The following is a 23,714-nucleotide window of genomic DNA, read 5'->3' on the forward strand; positions in this document are numbered from 1 at the left end:
GGCCACCCACCCACCCACAGACATGCAGCATCCATGCAGTCAGCCCCGAGACTTCAGAGATGCTCAAGACCCAGCCCTTGCCGCCACGTTGCTGCCAGATGGAGATGAGGAACAAATGAGTCCCCAGATGATCCCAATATTCCAGGGCACTAGCACAGGGGTGTGGGAGCACAGAGGAAGGACGCCCACCAGGCCTCACGGTCAAGATGGCTTCCTGGAGGCGGGCATGTCCAGGTTTGGTTTTGAAGGACAACTGGGATAAGAAAGCCCAAAGGAGGAAGGGCAGTGTTTCAGTCTGTGGAATAGCATATGCAAAGGCCCTGGAGTGAAGATGAGAGACGAGGGTCGAGGCAGAATCCCTGAGGGGTCAGATGTGTCCTAAGAGAACCAAGGAGCCACTGACAGTTTAGCGAAGCCCACTTGTGTGGGATTTTGGGATTAAAAAACTCTAACTGTGGCCTTGGGCAGGGCTGTGGGGAGGCGTGGGTGTCAGATAGTGAGCAGCATGGACTCTACCATGGTAACCGTGGCCTCAGAGTCTGGCACAGCCAGAAAAATGTGCTGGGTGAATGAGTGCCAGAACAGCTAGGGGAAGAGGGCCCTAAGCCCCTCCCTCACCTCCCACATGCCACCCTTCCTCCACCCACCACCAGTCAACAGGGGCCCAGAAGTGAGACTCTTCCAGACCGGGGACCGCCGCATCTGCTAGTGTCCTGTTTCCCGTGGCTGACAAGCTGGAGGCCCACTGTTCTGGTGGGATTAGTGTCATCGCTGCCTCTTGAAAGCCATCTCCGTCCTCCCCATCCCTCCGCCTCGTGGTGACGCAGACCCCAGCTGTGGCCTTCTGCCCCCTCTCTTCTCTCTAGTCCCTCTTGGTTGCCCTGAGCAGAGGCCGCCATGTCTGGGTCTGCTGTCTGTTCATGGATGGCCATCTCCCCCACCCCCAATACGCACTTTCCCAGCAGCCCTGCCCTGTGCCTAGTGTCCTCTGCATTGCTCCCATGGGCCCTCCTGTCACCACCCTTGACTCATTCTGGGGTCCCCAGGGTCTCAGGCCTCAGCCTGCCCCTCCCATCTCCCTGCAGTCCAGGCTGGCCCCCAACTTCCCAGCCTCCCTCTCTGCACATCCCCGGGGAAAGCTAGAGAAGATGCTCTTTTAGGCTCTGCCCCAAGCTTACTGTAGGTGATCCCTGGTGCATCTGTGCCTCAGTTTCCGCATCTGGAACATGGGGACAAAAAACAGATCTCAAAATCCCACCCCCTGCCACTGGGGGCACAACCCCAGACCAGCCAGCTCCATCTCCTTTCTGCCCCCATCCCAGATGTTGGGTTTCTGGGCAGCAAGCATGTCTGCAGGGAGGGGTACAGGGGCGCTTCCCGGGTGCGCCGTGCTCCCGGTGGTCCGGCCCGTCTGAGCAGCTCTCTGCCGCGTGGTCCCCCGGGTAGTGCGGGGCGGCCCTCGCCCCTTGGCGGCCCCGCGCTGAGCAGATGGCAGGGGAGGCAAGCGGCCGCGTCAGCTGCTGTTATCTCTGGCTGACGACACGGAGCGTAAATTTTGTTGGCGACACTCCCTCCTGCCTCTGCATGCCACCAGCTTTAATCACTGTAATTGAGTCATAATGAATGATTGTGTGTTCGCATTGTCTGAGCCAGACGCAGGCAGAGCGAGCAGGCACACTGGGCCCGCCCCGCCGGGGTAGGGGGTCCTCACGGCCTGGGAGGGGGCATCGACCCCCGCCGGGCCTGGGGCTCCTGGGCAGACTCTGCCACCGACCTGGTCCTGGTTCCCTTCCCCCAGCACGGAAGTGGCCATGCACCACAGCGGGCGGCCGGTTTATTTTTCACTTTATTGTCATTTTCAAATTCCAATGAATTCAGGAACATTGTGGAATATTTGGAAAACTCAGATAAGCGAAAAGAAAAGGAAGAGAAGAAAAGGAACTGGAGTCGCTGAAATCCGGCCCCTCGGTGATAACCACCCCGCCTCTACTCCCGCTAACATTTTGGCGAATCTTCTTTCAGACTTTTCACCAGGCAAATAGTTACAGCTACTGCCACCCGCCGCCCATCACCGTGCGTGGGAGTCCGCGCTAATGCGTTGTTCCGAGCGTCGCCTCACTTACCCCTACAAGCGATTCCATGAGGCGGTGCCTAATTACCCCAGTGCACAGAGGAGCAAACTGAGGCCCAGCGCGCTTAAAGAACCTCCCAAGCGCAAACAGCTAAGGGGGCTGCCCTGTTTCAAACCAAGTTGTGTCTGAGTCTGTTGGCCCCCTGTTAAGTATGCAAATAAAATGAATAGATTTTAAACATCCCTCTCTCTACACTGTCCCCAGCCCCCTGGTGCCCAAGAGAAATGCAAACCTGGCTGCAGAATTTTAAAGTTCTTTCTTCTTCCCATGGGAGAGTCTTCCTCCAGGGAAAGCCAGTGCTGGGACCAGGCCTCTTCGGGGAAAGCAGGGCCCCGCCCCTGTGGGGGTCTCTTGGGACCACGGCCCTCCCTGGTTCCCATGGCCCTGTGGGCTACTGCCCCTTCTAAGTCGGAGGCCCCAGGTGAGCGGCTGCCCCATGTGTAAGCAAAGGGTGCCGGAGACTTCTGGGAGGGTCCTCCTGGTTCTGGTGACCTCAGGGTCCCTCCCAGCAGCGTGAGTGGGCAGTTGGTGTGGCCCTGGCCCCTGCTGGCTCTCAGCTGATGCAGGTGGACCTCCCTGAACCAGGGCAGAGGGAGGTGCTGGTCACCCCTGCCCAGAGACAGCGTGGCCATGCTGGGGCTGCTGGTCCTCTGCTGCGCCATGGCTCTGTCGGGGCAGTGTGGGGACAGGACCCTGAAGTCCCAGCTCCATCCCTGACTTTCTGCATAACTAGCGGGTCCCGCCTTGCCAAATCTCCCCTCCAAGCCCCTGTTCTCTTGTCCAAAATGACGAATTGGAGGTCACCTGACTGCTTCATCCACTCTTCCAAGTAGCATCATTCGTTTTTTTTATTGCATAATATTATTATTACTATAAATGAATATATTGTTTACATTTATACATTACAGATAATGTTTATAATACGTAAGTAATCATGAGGATGAAGATAGCTGGCGTGTGTCGAGACTTAGTGTGTGTGAGCCGTAAGCTCCTATGCTCCGGCTTTTCTTCTGTGACAGAGTTTGGTACTTTGCTGCACCAACAGATTAAACCCCGTCACGAATACCTGAGTCAGCACCTTCCACCGAGCCCTGTGGAGGACTTGGCCCAGTGCGTGGCCTCCGACCCACCGTCCCCTCGTGGGGTCTGGGTGGAGCACGGTTTGTGAGTCTCTCGTCTGAGGCTGCCCTCAGGGAAAATCACAGCCATCGCTCCTCTTGGAGTATTTCTCGGGAAGGCATCTCAAGTGCCCTTTAGAGAACCGCTTCTCAGAGAAAACAATGATTACTTTCGTGAAGTGTTCTCGGTAAACGACATTCCCCAGGTTTTAGGTTTTCCACACCTTTAACCTTCTCTTTTGACGACGGTTCCGGTTTCTAGGATCAAACAGCCCTTCTCCCGGTGGCTGGTGAGCCCAGAGGACCCCAGGTACCAGTCTCCATGTTTCCGGATGCTCTGTGAGCACCGGGATGCTAGCACAGAGAGCATACCAGGTCCTTTTGCTGTCTTGTCAAATCCTCCCACAACCCCAGTACCAGCTCCATTTTACAGGAGAGGAATCTGAAGTACAGAGAGGTTGAGTAATTTGCCTGGGGCTGCACAGCTGGGTGCTGTGCACTGTGATAGGCATTAGAGGATGAGTGACACACACAGCCCCTGACCTCCAGAAATAGCCACAGGCCCAGGTCCTTGACACACCTCAGGGCTCCCACTGACAGCTGCTCTCCCCATGCATCACACCTGCACACACATGTGCACACCCACAACAACACTGTTGCCTGAAGCTTGATGGCCTCCCTCTCCATGCCCACTGCCGGATGCTGGGCTTGTCCATCTGGACCTTGCTGGCAAGGCCTTGGGGCTGAAGGGGAGGGCTTCTGCCTCTCCTAGGAAGACGATGTGGATCCCGGAGACATGGGGCTCCTGGAGATTAAGACGTGCCCACAACACAGGCCACTGCTAGGAGGCACTGATGCTCACTCAGAGGATGTCATGAAGCGGCTTCGAAGGGGGCCTGTACAGACCCTGCTGTGAGAGTGCTGGCCCAGCCCCCCTTCCCTCCCAGCCTGGGGCCTGCTCTCTGGAGGCTCTGCCGCTTTCTCCAGGCTTGGGGAGAGGTTCTGCTCTGTGAGGGCCTAGCCTGTCTTCCCTCAGTCCCTGCCCCCCCAGCCCAGCCTGCTGGCCCCCCAGCCTCTGTGGCTCCTGCTGGAAGGTGCCAGGAAAAGATATTCCCAGCACGGGCCCAGGATGCAGAGAGGAGGCGGCCATGCCCGCATGTTCGTGGGGACCCCTGATCGGGGTGAGCGGGTAGTCTATGCCCCCTCTAGTTCTCCTGCCAGCCTGGTCCTCAAACCCTCCCAGAGGGCTGAGGAAAGCCGCCCTCTAGAAGGTGCTCTTATATCTGAGGACGCCCTGCGGGGAGAGAGGTGGGCGGGGGGGGGGTGGCTGGGGTGGGGCCCTTTCTGCATTTATTCTCTCCCCTTTAGGCACCGCACTTTCCCCCAGGGATGCGGGCTTTTGACTGGACCTGGGGAATCCTAACTGCTTGTGGTGTAGCTATGTGGTTGCTGGCCTAGAGTCTTTGAGCCCCCTTAAGTTTTCCCCAGATGGAGATGCAGTGGCACTGGGGTTGGGCTGCTGCCCACAGCTTCTCCCTGGTGGCTCAGGTGGCAGTACAGTGGGCAGAGCGCTGGGCCTGGAGCCCAAGCCCTGGATCTGCCCCCAATATGCTGGTGACATGAGAGGAGTCAGTCTCTCTGGTCCTCAGTTTCCTTGTCTGTGAAATGGATCTAAACAGACCTGCCTCCCTGGGATATGAGGTTTGAGAAGAGATTATGTAAAAACGTGTTTTGTGAACAGCCAGTGTGAGGACAGGCTGTTGCTATGCCCAGGGGTGCGGTCACCCCAAGCTGCCCTCAGCCACCTGTGGGAGTTGGTGAGGTTGGTCTTCCCGGCCTGGGCTCGCCCCTCCCTTTGTGCTTCATCCTGACTTTCCGCCCTGTGCCTCCCTCCCATCCAGGGCCGTGGAGCTGGGTAGCTGCCTTTTGTAAGAGAGGACGCTCAGCTGGAAACCTCTTCCTTTAAAAAGAGCTGCCTAGGTGGGCCAAGCTAGCTCCAGGGCGCTTCGCAGTGGGGGTCCAGGCACCCTGGTTTCTGCAGGGGGGAGATATTTTTGAAGGAAGCTAGAGATTCCTCTTTAAGAGTGCCTCAAGTGGCACATGGTAAGTGGCCTCTGTCCGTCGGTGTTTCAGGAAACATGATGCTCACAGCAGCAGCCTGACCGCAGACCGCCTGCCTGGCTTTCACGGAATCATCAGCTGGTGGAGCGCAGAGGCATCTCTGTGAGTCCCTTGACTTCTGCCAAGTGGCTACCCTGGGGGTGGCTGCCACGCCCCGTCTTACAGACGCAAAGCTGGGACACCGAGTAGTGTCCAAGGTCACAGAGCAGGGTCTGCGTGAGGCCTCAAGAGTGCGGCTGCTGCTTCCTCTGAGGGCTTCTGGGGAAGCCCCTTCGCCTGGCCTTGCCAGATGCCCTTGGCCCGGCTGTGCTCAGCTCGGCTGCTGGGCCGCCGTGGGTTCAGCCGGCAGACCCCACTGTGCAGGCCCAGGCTCAGGAAGCAGCCACAACAGCTGGTGTCCCACGTGGCCTCTGCCTGCCTGCTTGGTGCCACCGACAGCATCACTCAGGGGAATGGGGAGGCAAAGTCACCACGATGGTGACCCTTTATGAGAAACTGATGTGCAAAGGGAAGTGGGCGTGGGGCTGGGGAAAAGTGGTCCAGAAGCTTCAGAAGGGGAGGTGAGCAGGGCCCTGGTTGACAAGGGCCCCTGGCCTCAGGAAGGCAGAATGCAGAGCCGGCCCAAGAAAGACTCCGCCCTGGGCACCAAGGATGGTCCAGAGCTCCCAAAATGAAGTGCAGGAGGCTCCACAGCCAGAGACTTGGCTCCTCAGGGGCCCAGCAGGGGCTCCCATCTGAACCGAAGGCTTGGCAGGCAGGCGAACGCCAGGGCAGGGGGAGCCCAGGTGAGCAGGCAGGTGGTGGTCGGGGGCTTGCTTCCAGCCTGTTTGGAGGAAGGAGAGCCCAGAAAGCATGGCCCTCTGCTTTGGCAGGTGGTTAGCCGGAGGCCTGGCATTCTGCCTGCAGTCTCCACCTGGAACGGGCATCCCAGACAGGGCAGGGCAGGGGGAAGCCACAACGCTCAGGCACAGCAGCCTCCAGACCCGGCTTTGGGCCTCAGCTCTTCTGTTTACTAACTTCCCCCACTATGGGCAGTGGAGTGGAGTGTTATGAACACGGACTCCACAGCCAGCCTGCCCAGGTTCAAATGGCAGCTTTGCCAATGACCACCCAGGGACCTCGCGTAAGATGCTTAGCCTCTCTGTGCCTCAGTTTCCTCCTCTGTAAAACGGGGGTCAGAATAGTATTCATCTCTGGAGTTGTTGTGAGGACCAAGTTAGTCAAAATATGGAAAGTGCTTAGAACAGTTCCTAGCTCCTAGTAACTAATCAATTAATATTAATTATTATTACTTTAGTGGCTCAACTTCCCAAATGTAAAAGAGGACAATGGGCTTGTTTGGAGGATTCCTAACACTGACGCTTAACTTTGTGATGACCTGTGCTACACACATCACGCCTGTTAGAGAAGCCTTTACTATCACAGTTGAATGCAGCCTCTGAACCTGACTGCCTATGCCCAGTCTGGTTCTATCACCTATTAGCTGTGTGACCTTGGATGAGTTACTTAACCTCTCTGTGCTTCAGCTTCCCCACCTGTAGAACAGAGATAGGTAAATCATAACATTTGTCTCATAGGGTTACTGGGAAGATTAAATGAATTAACACATATAAAGCACTTAGCTGACTGTCTGGTATATATTAAGTGCTCAGTAAATGATGACGGAGGAGAAAACATGGAGGTGGCTGCTTTATCTGAGTCCCAGTCTCCAGTCCTCCAAGCAGCCTCTGCAGGGCCCTGAAGGACCTCCCGGCCATGAATCAAGAGCCCTGAGTCCTTCAGGGATTGCGAACAACAGCCTCCCTCTGTCATGGTTCCCTCCTGCATGATAGAGTCCCATTCTCTCTCCGGCCACCAGAAGCTAGATGGTCAGTTTTCAGAGTGAGCAGGGACCTTCTTGGAGGCAGGGCCCGTGACTCATTCACCTTGTGCTCCCAGTGCCCCATGCAGGGTCATAGGACCCAGCTGGGTGGGAGGGGAAGGCGAGGAGTGCCGAGCCCCCACGGGGGACTCCCCCTAGCTGGGGATTTTCCGCATCAGCTTGACTTCTGCTCGCAGCCCTGCAAGGGCGTCAGCTCATGCCTGTCTTCCGGACGCGGCCCAGAGAGGCTGGCGGTCTACAGGCTCTGCCCTTCCCGGCCCTGGCTGGCCCTCTCAGCAGCCGGTGCTCCAGGACAGGCTGGCGGAGCTGTGGTGAAGTGAGAAGGGCGGCCGGCTGGAGGCAGGAGGCTGAAGATCTCAGGTGGGGGCGCTCAGGGGGCACCAGGGCCTGGGGGACCCCTACCCCACACCCTAGAGCTCCCCTTCTGAGGCAGAGGCCTGCTCCGTGGGCCCCACCCTGCGTCCCCCAGTGTGACTGTCCCCACACCCTGGCTCGCTCACCGGCAGTCTCCGTGTCCTATTGGAGGATAATAAATTTTAGGTCCTTAGAATTCCTTGATGATTCAGATTCGCTATTCCATCAGCCATTCTCTTCATATTTTCTTATATTTTATCCATTTACTCATAGATACATACTTCAGGATCTAACAATGAGGTGAATTAGCAACATCAATTTAAAAAATTATTTGACTTTTTAAAAAGTAATGAATGATCGCAGATAGGGAGCCTGGCTAACGCTGAAACTGGGATGTGGGTGGAGGCGAGGGCCGCTGGCGGGACCGGAAGAACCTGGTGGGTCCTGCCTGCCAGTCTCAGAATCCTGGCCACGGCGGGCCGGCTCCTGGGCTCCTTCCCGGCGCCACTCAGCGAGCACAGCAGGGTCGCTTTCCAGCTGTGGCTTCCAGCCTGGAGACAGCAAGGGGCACCTGACCGAGCGGAAATCTTGGGTGAGAAATTGGGCACCTGTGGGCTGGGCCTCACAGTCTAGGTGAGGCTTCTTCGCTGTTCAGGACGAAGGACCCTGGAGAAGGCCTGCCCAGCATGGGGGAGAGTGGGGGTCCGGAGGGAGACAAAGCCCTTCCCAGAGATGCCTCCTCCTTCCCCTGCACATCCACACAGGGGAGAAACAGTTTTAAGTAAAAACTTCCAGATGTGCAGAATTCTTACATTTTACGATGCACGTTGACTCCTATTGCTTATTTGACCCGTGTGACTCTGTGGTGGAACATCTCTCACTTTGACAGTGGGGTAAGCTGGGGCTCAGAGAGGGCAAGCAATACATTCCAGGCCACACAGCTGGGCAGGAGAAGCCAGAGGACTCCATCCAGGTCTTGCTCTTGCCCCTCTAGCCAGCTGGGTCCTGGGGCCAGGCTCTTGTCCAGGTCCTCAGCCTTGGCTGGCACACAGCTGTATAGGAAGAGTTTTCTAGCAGCTTCTGCCGGTCCCTTCCCTAATGGAAAAGGAGGGCTTAGTCTATAAGCCAGGGAAACAGAAGTCCTGGCCCCAGAAGCTCTAGGTTGAAGAGCGCCAGCAGCCAAAGGGGAGCCTGGTTCCCTGCAGGGTGTCGTCGGCTCCTGCCCTGGGGCCCCTGGTGCTTACAGATTCAGGCTGCCTCGGAGCCCTCACCCTGTCCACGAAGCCCTGGGAGACCTGGCCTCCGGCTTCCTCTCCTCTCATTTCCCCTCTCTTCTCGGCTCACTCGGCTCTGCCTCGCCTGCTTCCTGGAGCACCAAGCCTGTTCCCCTCCTCTGAGCTTCGTGCCCTCTGCTCGCCCGGCCTGGCACTGCCCTTCCCAGGTGCCCCTCGGCTCGGCTCGCCCCTGGCAGCCCTCCTGCTGCCCTCTGGGTCCCTTTTGGCCCTCCCTGCACGACTGCCCGCCCTCCCCCCACCCCCCATCCCCCAGGGCTTTGCGCTGCTTCTTCCTTCACGGCGAGGGACAGGACAGTTAGCCGTTAGCTGGTGTTGGTTATCTGCCTACGGGCGCTTGGGGGCAGGAGCTTGGTCTCGTCCTCTGCGTCCCCGGGGCCTGGACCAGGGCCTGGGACGGCGGGGCGGGGGGGGGGCGCAGCTGAGAATAACTTACGGCCAATTCCCCTTGAGGTGTCAGCTGTGCCATTTCTTCCGGGAGAGTTTGGTGGGGAGAGTGGTGGGGACCCAGGCAGGCAGGGGGAATGACCAAGCGGTGATGGTAGGACTCTGTCTGCAGGGGTGGCGGCCCTGTCTGGGCAGCCTTCGCGTCTCAGCCATGCGGACACAGCTCAGCCACCCCACCAAGTGCCGCTCCCTCCCTCCCTCCTGTCCCCGCTGCTGCAGTGTCCCTGGTTGGGCTCTCAGCCCAGGCCACCCCACAGCCTGGCGGGCCTGCCCTCCATCTGCAATCCATGCAGCCGGAGCTTGCCACTTAAGGCCCTGACCCCGCCACCTTGTTTCTAGGACAGCGGTTCTTAAATGCCCACCCACAACCTGGCTTTGGAGTCAGTCCTGAGCTCAAATCCTGCTCCCTCAGTACTAGCTGGGTGGCCTTAGGCAAGTTCCTGAACCTCTCTGAGCCTCATCCACTGGCTGTCAGATGCAGGAGAGCTAGCACCCCTTCTCGGGCTGTGCTGAGTGCTATTACCCTTGTCTTTGCTATCTGCAAAATGGGGATAAAGACTCAGACCCTGCATGATTGTTTGAGGAGTTCATGAGCTAGAGTATTTGAAATGCCAGAGCATGGGGCCTGGCACAAGGTGGGTGTTCAGACGACATTACCTTTGGCTCTTTCCCAGAACTGTTGGCTATAAACCCATTCAGTGCAGCGAGAGGAGAGAGGGAGAGGGGCTGCTGGGAGGGGCGGGGAGGAGGGGCAGAGTGTCATTTATTAACGCAGATGCTTTGAAACCAGCTCTGAGAATCCGTCCCACGTGCCAGCCAAAGCAGGTCAGGCCATCTGCAGAGGATAGACTATCCCAAACCTGATTCCCTGCCCTACCCCCACCAACTCCCCTTCCTAGCCCCAGGCTGCCTGCTAGCCCTCTGCTGGCGCCTCGTGGGCATCCGGGATAACGAGCGGACTCCACCTGACCGCGTCTGCGAGCCTCCCAAGCATCCGTGGGCTTCCTCTGCCTCCTTGGCTAACAGATCTCAGCTCCGGGAGGGGAGAGGCCAGGATGGGTGAGCTGCAGCCCTGGGTCCTGGGCTCAGGAGCACGGGGGCTTCCTTGGGGCGGGGGTAGGTCTCGTCCAGTGCCCGGAGGGCATTTGAGGCCCAGGATAACTGACACCGTGCGGAGGCGGCACCGACGTCGCCCTGGCTGATGCAGGGGCTCCCTGCGGCCAGCCTGGCTGCCCACCCTGCAGGTATGTGCGGAGGGCGGCTGGAGCGTTCCCCATCTGCCCCTGGTTCAGCTTGCTTGTCTGCAGGTCTGTGCCTGGTGTGTCTGTAGCTTCTGAGTGTGTTGATGTGGGCCTGGCTGTGTAACGTCTCTGGGTGTAGGTTTGGGCCTTGCATGTCTGAGTGTGCGCCTCTGTGTGCGCGTGCACACACGCCTGGATGGTGCCCATGAGTGTCTACTCTGCAGGGGGCTTTCTTTCATGTCTGTGACTCTAAATCAACACCACCAAACCCACTCCCCACCTCCCCGCCTCGGCGGCTTTACCCACCCCGGAGGAGCGCCGACAGGGCGGGGGAGCCCGGGAGGCGGAGGGCAGGGCTTCCCTCTCCGAGGGGACTTCCAGGGGGAGGAAGGCGGCGGAGGAATTGTCCCGGAGATGGCTGGCTGGGGGCCAACTCGTCTTGTAAAAAGATCCCAGTGCCTGTGGAGCCAAGATGAAACAATTCCTTGGAATTAACCAAGCTAATTTTGACGAGCAAACATTTTGCTACAATGAAAGTTTTTATTGTAGCACATAAAAGTCAAAACAACACCCAGTCCCCTTGGGGGAGACAGGCGGGCGGGCAGAAGAAAAACAGCGCGCACACAAGCTCGAACTAATCATTGTGAAATCAAAAGTGCTCGCGCTGCCAAATTAAATGTGACTAAAAATACCCGTGGAGAGGAGCCGCTTAAGGGCAGCCCCCAGAAGCCGTGGATTCCTTGGCTGACTTAAGGAATTCAAAACCCCAACCTCTCCAAGCACAAGCCATTATGTTCCAGGGAAGAGTAAGGCCAGAGAGAAAGGGCACCGCCAGCTTCTAGAACATTCCTCAGGCCTGGGTCAAGGTGGAGTCACTTGGCAGGACCAGGGAAGAAAGCTGCCATTTCTGTGGGGCCTGGTGGCTCTCTGAGGCGGTTCCTGGTTGTCCGTTATGCCCTCACCTTTGGGGCTACCTCTGTCCCTTCGTTCATGTTGAGCTGCCCTCCGGGAATCCTCTCCCCCACTCACCCCTGCCCATAGTTCCAGCAGGATCAGGTCCCAATTCGTCCAGGCAATTTCTGTTGATGACTGTTTGATGTCATGAGTTCACATGACTACCGCCCTTCTCAGTGTGCCCCATAACAAATACCCCAGATTTTGGCAGGAGCAGCTCCCTTTGGCAGACAAGGATTTGTGTTGAGTACTGGTTGATGAACCCAGCCCAAGGGAGCTGTCCTTACATGGCATGTGGTTAGCGCGGAATGAGTCCTGTCAAACCAGCAAGCGTTTCCTCAGCTCCTACTTGGCACTCAGAGCTGTGCTGGGCACTGGCGGCACTTGGAAGACCCAGATGGGGTCGAACAGAAGAAAGGTTGTTCCTGGTGTGTCGTTCACGGCTGCTTCCGGGGTGACCCTCCTGGACCCTCAGACAGCACGAGCCCTTAAAGGGCGGGGCTGGTTTCATCCTGCAGAGGCCCCATCCCGTCATCTCTGTTGTTTCCACTTCAAGGCACATCATCCACCTGACAGGAGATTTCAACATGGGTGCTCCGTGCATGTTTGGAAATGGGGTGATTTAGAGACAGCCCTGGGAGAGCAGTGGAAATCCCCTTTTTCTCTGATGTCCTTCAGCGGAGCCCAGCTCTCTGAGGCAGGACTGTGTGGTGGTTTGGTGCACAGGTGTGGAAGTCAGATGGACCTGAGTGTGAATATTCTTTCCTTGCTAGGGGTAGGTATACAAAGTGGTCAAATTCAGTGCCCTCTTTGAACCTCAGCTTGTTAATACATAAAGCAGATGTCAGAGGATCTACTTCATAAAATAGATCCTGCTATTATTATCATCTCTTTTATCAGGATGATCTTAGCTGCAAGTAACGAAATACCAGATCAGGACCTTACTGATACATATGTGCACCATCTTACTTGACAAGATGGTTCCCAGGGAGGCGCAGCAACTTAGCGTCAGTGAAGGTCCAGGTTCTCTCTATCCTCCTGCTCCACCATCCTCAGCAGATGTTGCTTCATGGTCACAAGACAGTTGCCATGGTTCCAGGCATCATATCTTCACCCAAGAGCATTGTCAGCAGGAAGGAAGGTGGAGAGCCAAAGGGTTCTTTTCTCACATGCCTCTCTATTCAAGGAGGGAAAATTTCTCCAGAGGTTCCCAGTGGACTTTCCCTCCCCTTGTGTTGGTTGGAACTGGGTCATTTGGCTACCGCCTGGCTAATCACTGGCAAAGAGGAAAAGGATTACTATGACAGATTTAGACCAATCACATTTCATCACTTGGGGCCGGGCATGTCAATATCTGAACACAAATCTGAATGAATATTGAGCAAGCAACCAGCAGTACGTGACACGTAGGCTGTGCCTGGCACCAGGATAGGCACAGCAGGAACACAGCCACAACTGGATGCCGAGCCGTGTGTTGGGCCAGGTCTGAGGAGAGGAGGAGGCGGTACTGCCCATGTCTCATCAGAACCTGGACCTCAAAGCGTCAAAGGTCAAGCCGAGTGCTTTCAGAAGGGCAGAGAAGTCTCAGGTGCCCCCCACCCCCACGCCCCCCAGCATCAAAGTCCCCCATCCCACTGAGAACACATGGCACAAGGCTTTGCAGCAAAGAGCCTGCAGAAGGGGGCTGGAGTCCCGGCAGGGCCTCAGACCTGCTGTGTGGCCCTGGGCAGGTGACTTGGCTTCTCTGGGTCTTGGGGCCCTCCTCTAAAGGGAACGATGCTTGCTCTGTGGATGCCATGCAACTGGTGAAGAGCCGTCAGCTACAGGGACTCATCTGAGAAGTTACGATGCAGGCACAGGTGGAGGGGAGTCCTCAGCAGTAAGCAGGTGGTTGGACCAGGTATGCTTTAAGGCTTCTTCCAGCTTGGATGTGCTTGGATCCCATGCCCAGCAGAGTAGTGAAGTAGTGGCTGTCTGGGTTCAAATTCAAGCTCCCCCACTTGCAAGCTGTGTGACCTTTGGCCACGTTGCCTAACATCTCTGAGCCTCAGTTTTCTCATCTATCGAAGTAGGGAAAATTTTAAGGTTGTACTGGGATGGGTCCCTTGAAATAATGCTTGTGAAGCCCTTAGTGATGCCTGGCACACTGGTAAGTGCTGGACAGATGGGAACCATTGTGGACATATTTGTTTTATGTCATTCTCACAGCAGCTTCGTGAGTTCGTGATTATTATCCCATCCATTCCCCTCATTTTATAGGTGGGGCTCTGAGTGGCCAGGGAACTTGCCCAAGGTCCTTTAGGCAATAAGTGCAAAGGCAGAGTTAGAATCCAGGCCTTCTGACCCCCAGTCCTCTGTCCTTTCTACTGCATTCCATTCCAGTCTGGAGGAGATGACACAGCAAGGAGGCAGTGCATACCCCGACGTGGGGGAAAATATGTGTAGCCTACCCATGCTAAGGCCACAACAAAATTGTCAATAGTAATAATAAGTGGTCTGCTCTTACACATATTATTTTAACGCTTAAAAGACTTTGAACTGGAGTCGTTCTTTCTCTCTTTTTAATAAATGACAGCATGAGGTTCAGAGGGGTTGAGAACTGTGCTGCACAAATGTGCAGTGGAGCCCTGGTCTGTCAGGCTCCAGATCCTGCGTCCTTTCCACTGGGCAGGGCTGTAGCAGATCAAGCCGGCCATGGGCTCCCTGGGTCCCCACTGGCTCCTTTCTCCACTGACCACTCCCAGGTCCGCAGGGCACTCAAGCCAGCACCCCTACTCCTGCTGCCTAGAGAGCCTCAGGGCAACCAGCTGCCCCTCCGCTGGCCTTTGTTCCTGAGGCCTCCAGGTTCCTGCGCAGCAGGAGCCTCCTGCCTCCTGGCCTGTGCCACGTCCTGCTGCCGAGCTAACTAAGGTTGTGCGGTATGGAGGAGAGCCACGGGCACGGAGGAGAGCCGCAAGCAGGGAGGACAGCGCGGGCACGGAGGAGAGCCTGTGGGGTGCTCACCACCCCGCCTCCCCTCCCAGCAGCAGCCTTGGCTGTAAGTCAGCAGAGCCTCTGAATAACCCAGAAGGCTCGATCTAATGGTGGGGACAGCAGGTATTAGGAGGCAAGTGGGGAGACATTTGGGGACAGAGAGGGGCTGGGCATTCCTGGGAGTCATCTCGGGCATGTGTGGAGATGTGTCATTGGCTGAGCTGTCAACTGCATTGCCTGTCCGCCTCCAGCTGCCCTGTGTAGGAGGCCGGGTAGGCCTTGCACACACATTTGTGCACGACAGAAAGGGCTCACCTGTGCCCCCAATCCCACAGCTGGGGACAGGCAGGGCCCCGGGCCCCCCCTCCCCCAGAGCACGTCCAGCTCCTCAGGGTCCCTCTCCAGGTAACCGTGAGGCGAGCTCTGGATCCCAAACCTCAGCCCGGGATGGTGGAGGGTCACTGGGAAGGTGCGGGGGCTGTGCTTGGCTGCTCCTCACGCTGGAACCCTCCACATGGCGGAATGCCCAGAGGGGAGAGGCCCTGCCTGGCCTGGGCCACGGGGAGCACGGCTCGCTGGGAGGAGAGCAGCTTCAGAGTCCATGATTCTCAGAAAGGCTGGCCCGGCCTCTCACGCCAGCAAAACAGACTGAATCCAGTTGGGCCCAGCCTTTTGCCGCCTGCAAAGAAGACAAGCAGAAGTTTACTTCAGCGAGCAAGACCTGGAGCCACAAAGGAGCTCTAGGTTCCCTTTTGTGGCTCCTCCCTTAGGTCGTGGGTTCTAGATGAGGTGTTGTGGAGGCTTGGGCCTTGTGACCTGGACAGGCCCTTTACCCTCTCTGGGGCCTACCTGTAAAGTGAGGGCAATTACATCCCCAGGGGCCCTTCCTCACTTCTACAGCCTCTCCCATCCCGCCATGAGCTGCCCTCTTGGTCTCTCTCTCCAGACGCACACAGACATAGACACACACACAAGACCTACACATACGCATTGACACAGACACGCATACAAGCATACATAGATTCACATACACACAGACTCACGCTCACAGACACTACTTCTTGTGTCCCCTCTGCTCTGCACTTAGTCACAGGCCCTGACATCATAGCACTGACCACAGTGGCCTGGTTCAGTGGTTCTCAAACTTGGCTGCACTTTAGAATCCTCTGGGGAGCTCTAAAAAAATCCCTGACGGCCAGGCCACACCCAAAAGCATCACATCACAATCCGTGGGCCAGCTCCAGGCGTCGTAGTTTCTAAAGCCCCCAGGTGACTCCAGTGTGCAGCCAGGGTTGAGAACCAGTAACCTTGAATTCATTGCCTCCCCCAGCAAGGAACCCCACAGAGTGAATTACAGGGCCCTCCCAACCTCAGATACAGCACCCACGTTTCCAGGCCCTGCTGGTTTCCTTCCAGGTTGTCCTGACGACACTTGACCCTGAATTGCCCCCAGTATGGGGCAGGGTGAGTCACTGTGAGCCAAGCCTCTCCTGCCACTTTGGGGAGAGAGCCAAGCAAGACTGACTGCCATCCACACAGATGTCAGGGATGTTTCTCAGACTGGGGGATGCCACCCGCGTCAGAATTCCCCAGGGCTTACTGACATGCAGATTTCTGGGCCCCGGCCCCACCACTGATTCCCAGTCCTGAGGACTGTGCCTGGGGCCTCCTGGTGGAAACACAGTGGCTGGTATGAGCACCAGATGACCAGGTTGAGTCCCAGCTGTGGCCCTGACCCACTCGGTCACCTGAGTAGGCTGGCCTCCCATCTGTGACCTTCCCACCTCGAGGGGCCTTGTGAGAAGCACAGGAAGGGAGGTCTGGGGAAGACACTGCAGACTCCAAGCACCTTAGGAGTTGATGGCTGTGTGATTATCGGTGCAGGGGTTTGTGTTTGTCATTTACATTCTGCTGGTCCTGCCCTGGCCAGATGCCCCCTGAATGAGCCTGGAGAGCCGAGAGCCCTGGGGATGCTACAAGAACAGTCCTGTGGTCATCCTGTACAGGGTGGGGTGACAGTCCTACGGGCATCCCGCACAAGGTGGAGATACAGTCCTGCGGGCACCCTGCATAGGCTGGGGATACAGTCCTATCGTGATTCCCCCACAGGGCAGAGGGGCTGTCCTATGGTCATCCCACAGAGGGCAGGGGGGGAGGTCCTATGGTCATCCCGCACAGGACGGGGGGACGATCCTATGGTCATCCAGCACAGGGCAGGGGTGTGGCGATGAGAGTTGTGTGTCGGAAAAACGTGTCTGTACCATATTTGGCTCATCTGTTCGGGGGATGATGTTGAGGCCCTGTCACAGCGATGGGGATGCCCTGTGGCTCCAGTGAGCCTGGCCTTGACGGACTCATGGTGCGGGAAGAGGGCAGTAGAGGAAGCTGGCCATTTTTGGTCCCTTGCTATGTAGCAGGCAATCCACTGGACTTCTTACACATATCAGTGCATGAATTCTCATACCCAGCATTATCCCCAAGAGAGGAGAATAGGAAAACTCCAGAAGAGGGAGCAGACACTCAGAGTTAGGACTCTCCGAAGGCACTGAGAAAGATGTGGCCAAGGTCAGATTAGAGCTCAGGGAGCTCTGTCCCCCATGCCACCCTGTCCCCCTGCACCACCATATCTCCCTGTGCCACCCTGTCCTTCTGTATCATGCTGTCCCCTAGTACCATTCTGTCCCCTTGTAGCACCCTGTCCCTCTGTCCCCGTCCCTCTGAGTCACCCTGTCACCCTGTCCCTTGTCCTCCTGTACCACCTTGTCCCTCTGTGTCTCCTGTCCCCCTGTGTCCCCTGTCCCCCTGTGGCCCCTGTCTCCCTGTGTCTCCCTGTCCCCCTGTCCTCCTGTACCACCTTGTCCCTCTGTGTCCCCCATTCCCCGTTCCACCTGGCATTCCTGTGTGCCGGGATTGAGGGACTCATAAGATGCCTCTCACTTCCTCTGGGGGAGCATCCAGCTGCAACCCCAAGGTCTTGAAAGATCTTTGCCCTTGTGGTTTCCGGGGGACACCCTAGCCGGATCCCCTGGCCCAGTGTCGCCTCAGCTGCCCACCCAGGAAGGAAGAGAATATCTGAAGTCAGTGGGTTTCTAACAACAGAGGGTTTCAAAGAAAGATAAAGATCAAAGGCAGAGGAGGCCAAAGCAGCCCAAGTCAGATATCTCACCCCCAGATCAAACCTGGAGGAGCCGCCCGAGGCCGAAGTCTGTGGGAGGCCTGCCCAGCGCCCTGCAGCCGGAACCCTGCGGCTGTCAGTGACAGGTCACAGAGGGCGGGCCAGAGACAGACAGATAGACAGACAGAGACACACAGAGCAGGGCAGGGGGCCTGAAAGAGAGAGGGAGAGAGGAGGGAGGGAGAGGGAGAAAGAGACAGAGAGAAAGTCAGACAGGGAGACAGGCAGAGCCACGTGGAGAAGCAGAGAGAGACTGAGAAACAGAAAGAAAATGACGCAAAGCAGATGGAAGACAGAGCCTGAGACACGAAGCGAGGCGGTGAGGTGGTGCATGTCAGCGGGGACCCTGGGAGGAAGGACACTAACAGTGGAGGTGCCAGTGTGTGGCGCCCGGGTGGGCGGAACTTTCCTTCGGAGGTGGCTCACTGGCCTGCCCTCCTTGTTCTGCACCTGGAGGCCCGCTTTCATTCGAGATGAAAGGCGGAGCCTGCCAGGCCGTGGGTCGGCCTCCTTTTCCACAGATGCGTCTTCAGCGGAAAATGACTTCTCCTGTAGAGGCTGGGAACCACCCCTCCACCTGCTGGAGGAGGCCTCCAGGCTGGGAGGCCCCACAGAGCCTGGAAGCCCTCCCCTCCCCCAGGGCCTGCTCAGGCCTGCAGTGGCCACAGCCATGTGTTCCTGGCCCCTCCTGCCACCTGGGCCTTCCTTCTCCCCTCCACCTCCACACCTGCCTTCAAAGCCCAACCCAGGCTCCTCCTCCTCTAAGAAGCCCCCCGGGACCACAGACCCCCAGAGATTTCTCTGGACTTTTTTTGCCTGCCATGCTGGGTCATGTTCAGGGACACAGTATTTGTCTTCTAAATGACATGCACATAAATTCTCTGTTCCTGTCTCTCCATCTGGATGTAAAATCCTCTTGTTCATCCTCTCCCCCTCCCCACCCAGACCTCACAGCATGTGCACAGACAGGCACTCACCAGGCTCCGAAATGCGTCACTTCGACTCATGTTGTGCTTGCTACTTTTCCCAGATTTGCTCTGGTGAAGGTGGGCAGTTGGTCCTCAGTTTGGAGAGTGTGCAAGAGAGGACACCTCGTGACCGTGGACAGAGGGGAGTGGAGACCCAGGCGGGGGCCTTGCCAAGTTCCCTGAGCTGGTCCGTGGCACGCTCAGTCCTGGAGCCCGGCTCCTGCCATAGGTGGCCACCTGCCCCCCGCCTCTCCTCCGGAACCTCAGTCGAGACGAAGCTGAGCACCTGTGCTGGGGGAGCGGGGCAGGGAAGCGGGTTATTGCACCCTGCTGGCCTAGCTCAGACCTGAGAACCCGTCCCCAAGGGCCCAGCCTGCAACCTGGCCCCTGCTCTCTCACTTCCCTTTCTCAGTGGGTCAGCACCTGCTGAGCACCCACACCCTTGCTCCCACCCCTGCCAGGCACACCCTCTTCCTTTCCCCAGAGGCCTCCTTCTGGGCTGGTCCTGCTTGGCTAAAGCAAGACACATGGCCACTTAACTTCTGGTGAGTGGGGTAGTGTAAGCCTGCCACTGCCCAGAAGGAGCGAAGGCTGGGACATCTGCCAGCAGCCCCGGTGACCTCCACATTCAGAGCAGTGGTCACTCCTGCCCAGCTGAAGCATCTCGAGGGCTGGGACCAGGCTTACTTACCTCTCTACCCTGAATCCTCACCCAGGTTTGGCACGTCGTGGATGCTGGGGTAACTTTTGAGCAGGTGGTGTAGCCCCAACCAAAAGACAGCAGCCCTGACAGCTTGGAAGCACCTGCCCTCCCTCCTGTCAGGATGATGATGATGACGAATAACAATGTCACTGAGCAAAGCGCTTACATCATCACAGCTGATACCCACAACAACTCAGACAGGTGCCTGGGACCTGGGGCTCAGTGACCTGGTCAGGGCCACACAGCTGGGAAGTGGAGAGGGGCCACATTTGGACTCAGGTGGACTGTAACCAGAGTCTGAGCTCTTGAGTCTGGGCTGGAAGCCTGCGACGGGGGTTCTGGTGGCTCCCCTGTGTGACCGTGGGTGGGTCCCATCTCCCCTCTGAGCCTCAGGCTCCTGGTGTGTGTAATGAGGACTTGAACTCCTTGAGATCTGTGTTCCCTTTCTCGGTTGACATGTCCTAATTCTAAAGAAGTTAGATCACCCCCCCAGGGGTCTTCGCAAGGATTCAGAATTAAGCGGCAGCAAGAGGCAAGACTGCTGCCTGCAAAGACCTTACGGTCCAGTGGGGGCGAGAAACAGCCACATAACCTTCCATGTAGGTTTGGGTTCCAGTTTCTGTTCAGACAGTGGGGCTGCAGGAGCCCTGATGAGGGGCTGGAGAGGTTCCTGGGGGAGGGGGAGGGATGGGCGGGCCTGGAGGGAGGGAGGCTTTGGCTGTGTGGATGGTTGGGGGAGGGTGGAGAACGGATGGCCGTACAGGTGGGGATGAAGAGACTTGGGGTGTGTGATGGCCTATGAGGACCTGGCCAGCTGGCGTGGAGCAAGGGATGACCTTTTAGCAATTTCCCTCTCCAAGCCCCGTCTTGTGAGCGAATGTCTTTAATTTATTAAGGGACAGATTTTAAATCATCCTCCTCCTTTCCCTGCCCACCTCCCTCCTCCACTGCCTGTATTTCCCCTGACCATAAATTTTTTTTTAATGACAGTTTAGAAAATGAGCAAATCTTTGCTGACACTTTTATCACCTCCAGAATACTTTTAATAAGAGGTTTCGGTAGATTGCATTCCGGGAGAGGGGGAGGAGAGAGGCAAGACAGAAGCTCCATCTATGCTTGTCCCAGCCCTGCAGCCCAAAGGCTGCCCCCTCTTCACCCCGCTCCCTCTTCTAGGGGGAGGTCCCCGCCTAGGACCCCAGCTCCCCGAGCTCCAGCCCCACCCCAGCGTCCCGCTCACCCTGGGCCTCAGCACACCCCTTCACTCCTCCCTCTCTGTTGGTCTCCTCATCTGTAAAATCTTCTGTAGGTGCAGGGGATAATTAGTGCAGACCTATTAATAATGGCTAACAGTAATTAGCTGCTGACATTTTGAACCACGCCTTGTTACTCAGACTGGCAAATCAGGTCCAAGAATATTTCTCAAACTACAAACAGAGCCAGCTGAACTGGAATCAAGAGCCTGGATCCCACCAGTCCTCTGATCCCCGGAATTGCGTGTGTTGTGCTCACCCTGTGTTAGAGGTCGAGGGAGCTGGAAGGTCCGCGAAGCACCCAAAACACAGTGTCACCTCCAGGAGTCGTCAGCTGGGTTGGAGAAGCAGGAAAAACTGTCCAGAATGAGGTTGGGGCAGAAAGAAGGCCTTAGAGGGCCCAGAATGGGGTGGGGCGGGCAGGCGAGCCTTTTATGGTTTCTGCAGGAGGAACAGATCCCCAGAAAGGGGACACGGAGTGTGTAGGGCTGGTTGGGAAGGGGAGGGCCTGGAGGGACTTGTTGCAGTTCAAGAGTGAGGGGAGGCCTAGACAGGAACCAGGAACAAGGCCTGGGAGCGAGGGACATTTAAAGGGAAATCAACAGGGTTTGGGGGCTGACTGGAGACAGGACGTGTGAGCAGAGGGTTTGGGAGAATGGGGGTGCCACAAAGAAAGGCCACCCCAGGAGGTCACTGGGTGAGTGCATCATTGGGTGACTGGCAAAATGATTCTGCCCATTTAAAAATATATGAAGGAAAAATCAAGTTTTCTTTTCTTTAAGAAACACATTGAGGGCAGTCAGAATGTAATTTGCTTCTAATTGAATTATGGCTTTAAAAAAAGGGAAGGGTTGTAAGTTAACTGTAAGTTGACTGAAAGTGACTTGGGTGCTCAGAGATCCTGGCGTTTACTGAGCCCCTATGACGCGCTATTCGCTCTGCTTGGCACATTTAGGAGCTGATGCGTTTAAAGAGCTTCATGCTGTGCCTGGATTCATAAATGGGAGCTATCCTGCTCTCATCTTTATTGTTGGGAGGAAATCCTTATGGCCATGGGTGAAAAATGAACATAAACGGCATGGAAAATAAAGTGCTATTGATCACTTACTAGGTGCCAGGCACCATTCTAAGTGCTTTGCATTTGTTGAATCCTACAAAAATCCTAGAAGGTAGGTGTTATTGTTATCAACCTCATTTTACAGATGAGGAAGCAGAAGCATAGAGAGGTTGAGTAACTCACTCGAGGCCACACAGTAAGTACCAAGTCAGAGATGGGACCTGGTAGCCCGGCTCTGGTGCCCATGAATTCATTTCCCCCCGCCCCGAGGCTGCAGTGTCTAGTCTATTTCTGACCCTGCAGAGGAGTCATGAGGACCATAGGGGACTGGAGAAGACTCCAAAGGGTTCCCTGAGAGCCCGTCTCCTCTCTGAGGGCAGGGAAGGTCTTGAGGGGAGTAGATGCGACGACTGGGCTGTTGATTCCCGACTACACAAAGTGCAGGAGGAGAGCTTGAGGGGTTTTACTGACCCGCTCTGGGGGGTGCAGGGAGGGGCCCGAGGGTGTGCGCCTGGCTCAGCGGGCTTTCCTGGCGTGGAAGCAGACCTGGTGCAAGGAAACGGCTGGAGAGGAAATGTCGCCAACTGAGCTCTCTCCGCAACCGGGAGAGACCCGAGGAAGACTCTCTTGCCCTTCCTGTGGGCTTCTTCCTCCGTTCCGTGTCCCAGCTTTGAAACGAGACAGAAACTGAGTGTTTAATAGCACGAGCTTTATTCAATGGCCAAAGAATGGAGAGGTGGGAACAAAGTTCACAAGTCAGCTTCTGAGCCCCTGGGGCAATTTAGCAGCTGTCACAATGGGTCAGGGTAATGAAGAGGGGAATACTCATAGTTATTCGGCGAAATGGGCAGGCTGTTCTGGGGAGCAAGGGTGCCAGCTCTTTTCTTTCCTTGTTTGGTTATGGCCTGCCATTGCCGTGGCAGTCCTGAACTGTCCTGGTGTCGGTGGGTGTGTTCTATAATATGGTAATGTATCACAAGGAGCGTAGACTGCACCCTGGGGTCTATGTCAGGTCAAGTCAGACTGCCCCGTTGCCTTTGTGGGCTGGGTAACAGACTAAATTCCATTTAAACTGGGACTGGAGGCAATTAAACTGAACGAGAGATGGTTCCTGTTCTCGGTTTGTTTTCTTTACATTTTGCTCTAAGTGTATTTGAAAATGCCTGGACGTTGGAGAGAGGAGGATGCAGGAGTGAGAAGCTGTGGCCTCGCCACACGGTGTCTGGGTGATGGTGGGCAAACCACTGCCCTCGTGGACCGCTGGTCTCCTGGCCTGCAAAATGCGTCGAGTCCCCACGTCAGAAGCGGGGAGCCGAATGCATGCAGGTTTAGCTCCTGGTCCAGATTTGGCCTTCTGTATCCTGTGATTTGTAGCTATTATTGTTATTATGGCTGTAACTATAGATCATTAATTTACAGTTTGAGTGCCTCACCTATTTCACTTTGCACTATTTTATTGAAGAATTAAATTTTTATAGGAAATCCTTCTAATTGGCTGGATTCAATATCAGCCCTACTTCTTTCAAGTATACACAACAGATAGGCAGTGACACGCACTACTTCTGTCTGGTGGCAGCCACCCACCCACCCAAGCCACTTTTCTTCATCTCCTCCCACCTCCCGAGTGTCGGCTCCATGCCAGGCCCCGTCCTGGGTGCTTTGTGGACAGCATCTTCAATCCTGAGACAACCCTGCAGACGAGGACATGGAGGCACAGAGAGTTAGATGACTTGCCTGAGGTCACACAGCTGTGAAACGCTGGGCAGGGATTCAGAGCCAGATGTGTCACTAAGGCACAGGCTTTATCCCAGCTGGCCAGTCCAGGGTTTAGGGAATCCTCTGGGTGGAACTGGCCTCACGACGATGGAGAGATTGACCAGCTAGAGGCTGTTCTGCGGACAACAGGAGCTCTCCAAGATGGTTCCCGTCTGGGGCTGAGCAGCCCCGAGAAACCTGAAAGGAGCATCAACCAGGAGGACGCTGCCTCTAAACATTGTGTCCTCCACCTGGCAGGGAAGCTGACTCCTCCTCTGGAATCCCCATGAGG

At 56.4% G+C, this 23,714-nt stretch overlaps 1 long non-coding RNA gene across 1 annotated transcript; it reads right to left on the reverse strand.

The window, feature by feature from the left end:
* Positions 1 to 14,085: 14,085 nt before the first annotated feature.
* On the reverse strand, positions 14,086 to 19,499 carry LOC139083701 (uncharacterized). Its single transcript, XR_011540613.1, has 3 exons — positions 19,349 to 19,499; positions 18,667 to 18,948; positions 14,086 to 15,193 (listed from the first exon to the last, which is right to left on the reverse strand). It is a non-coding gene; the product is annotated as an uncharacterized lncRNA (long non-coding RNA).
* Between the last annotated feature and the right edge of the window lie 4,215 nt (positions 19,500 to 23,714).

Source organism: Equus przewalskii, chromosome 1, assembly GCF_037783145.1.
Source record: "Equus przewalskii isolate Varuska chromosome 1, EquPr2, whole genome shotgun sequence".
NCBI classification, from domain to species: domain Eukaryota; kingdom Metazoa; phylum Chordata; class Mammalia; order Perissodactyla; family Equidae; genus Equus; species Equus przewalskii.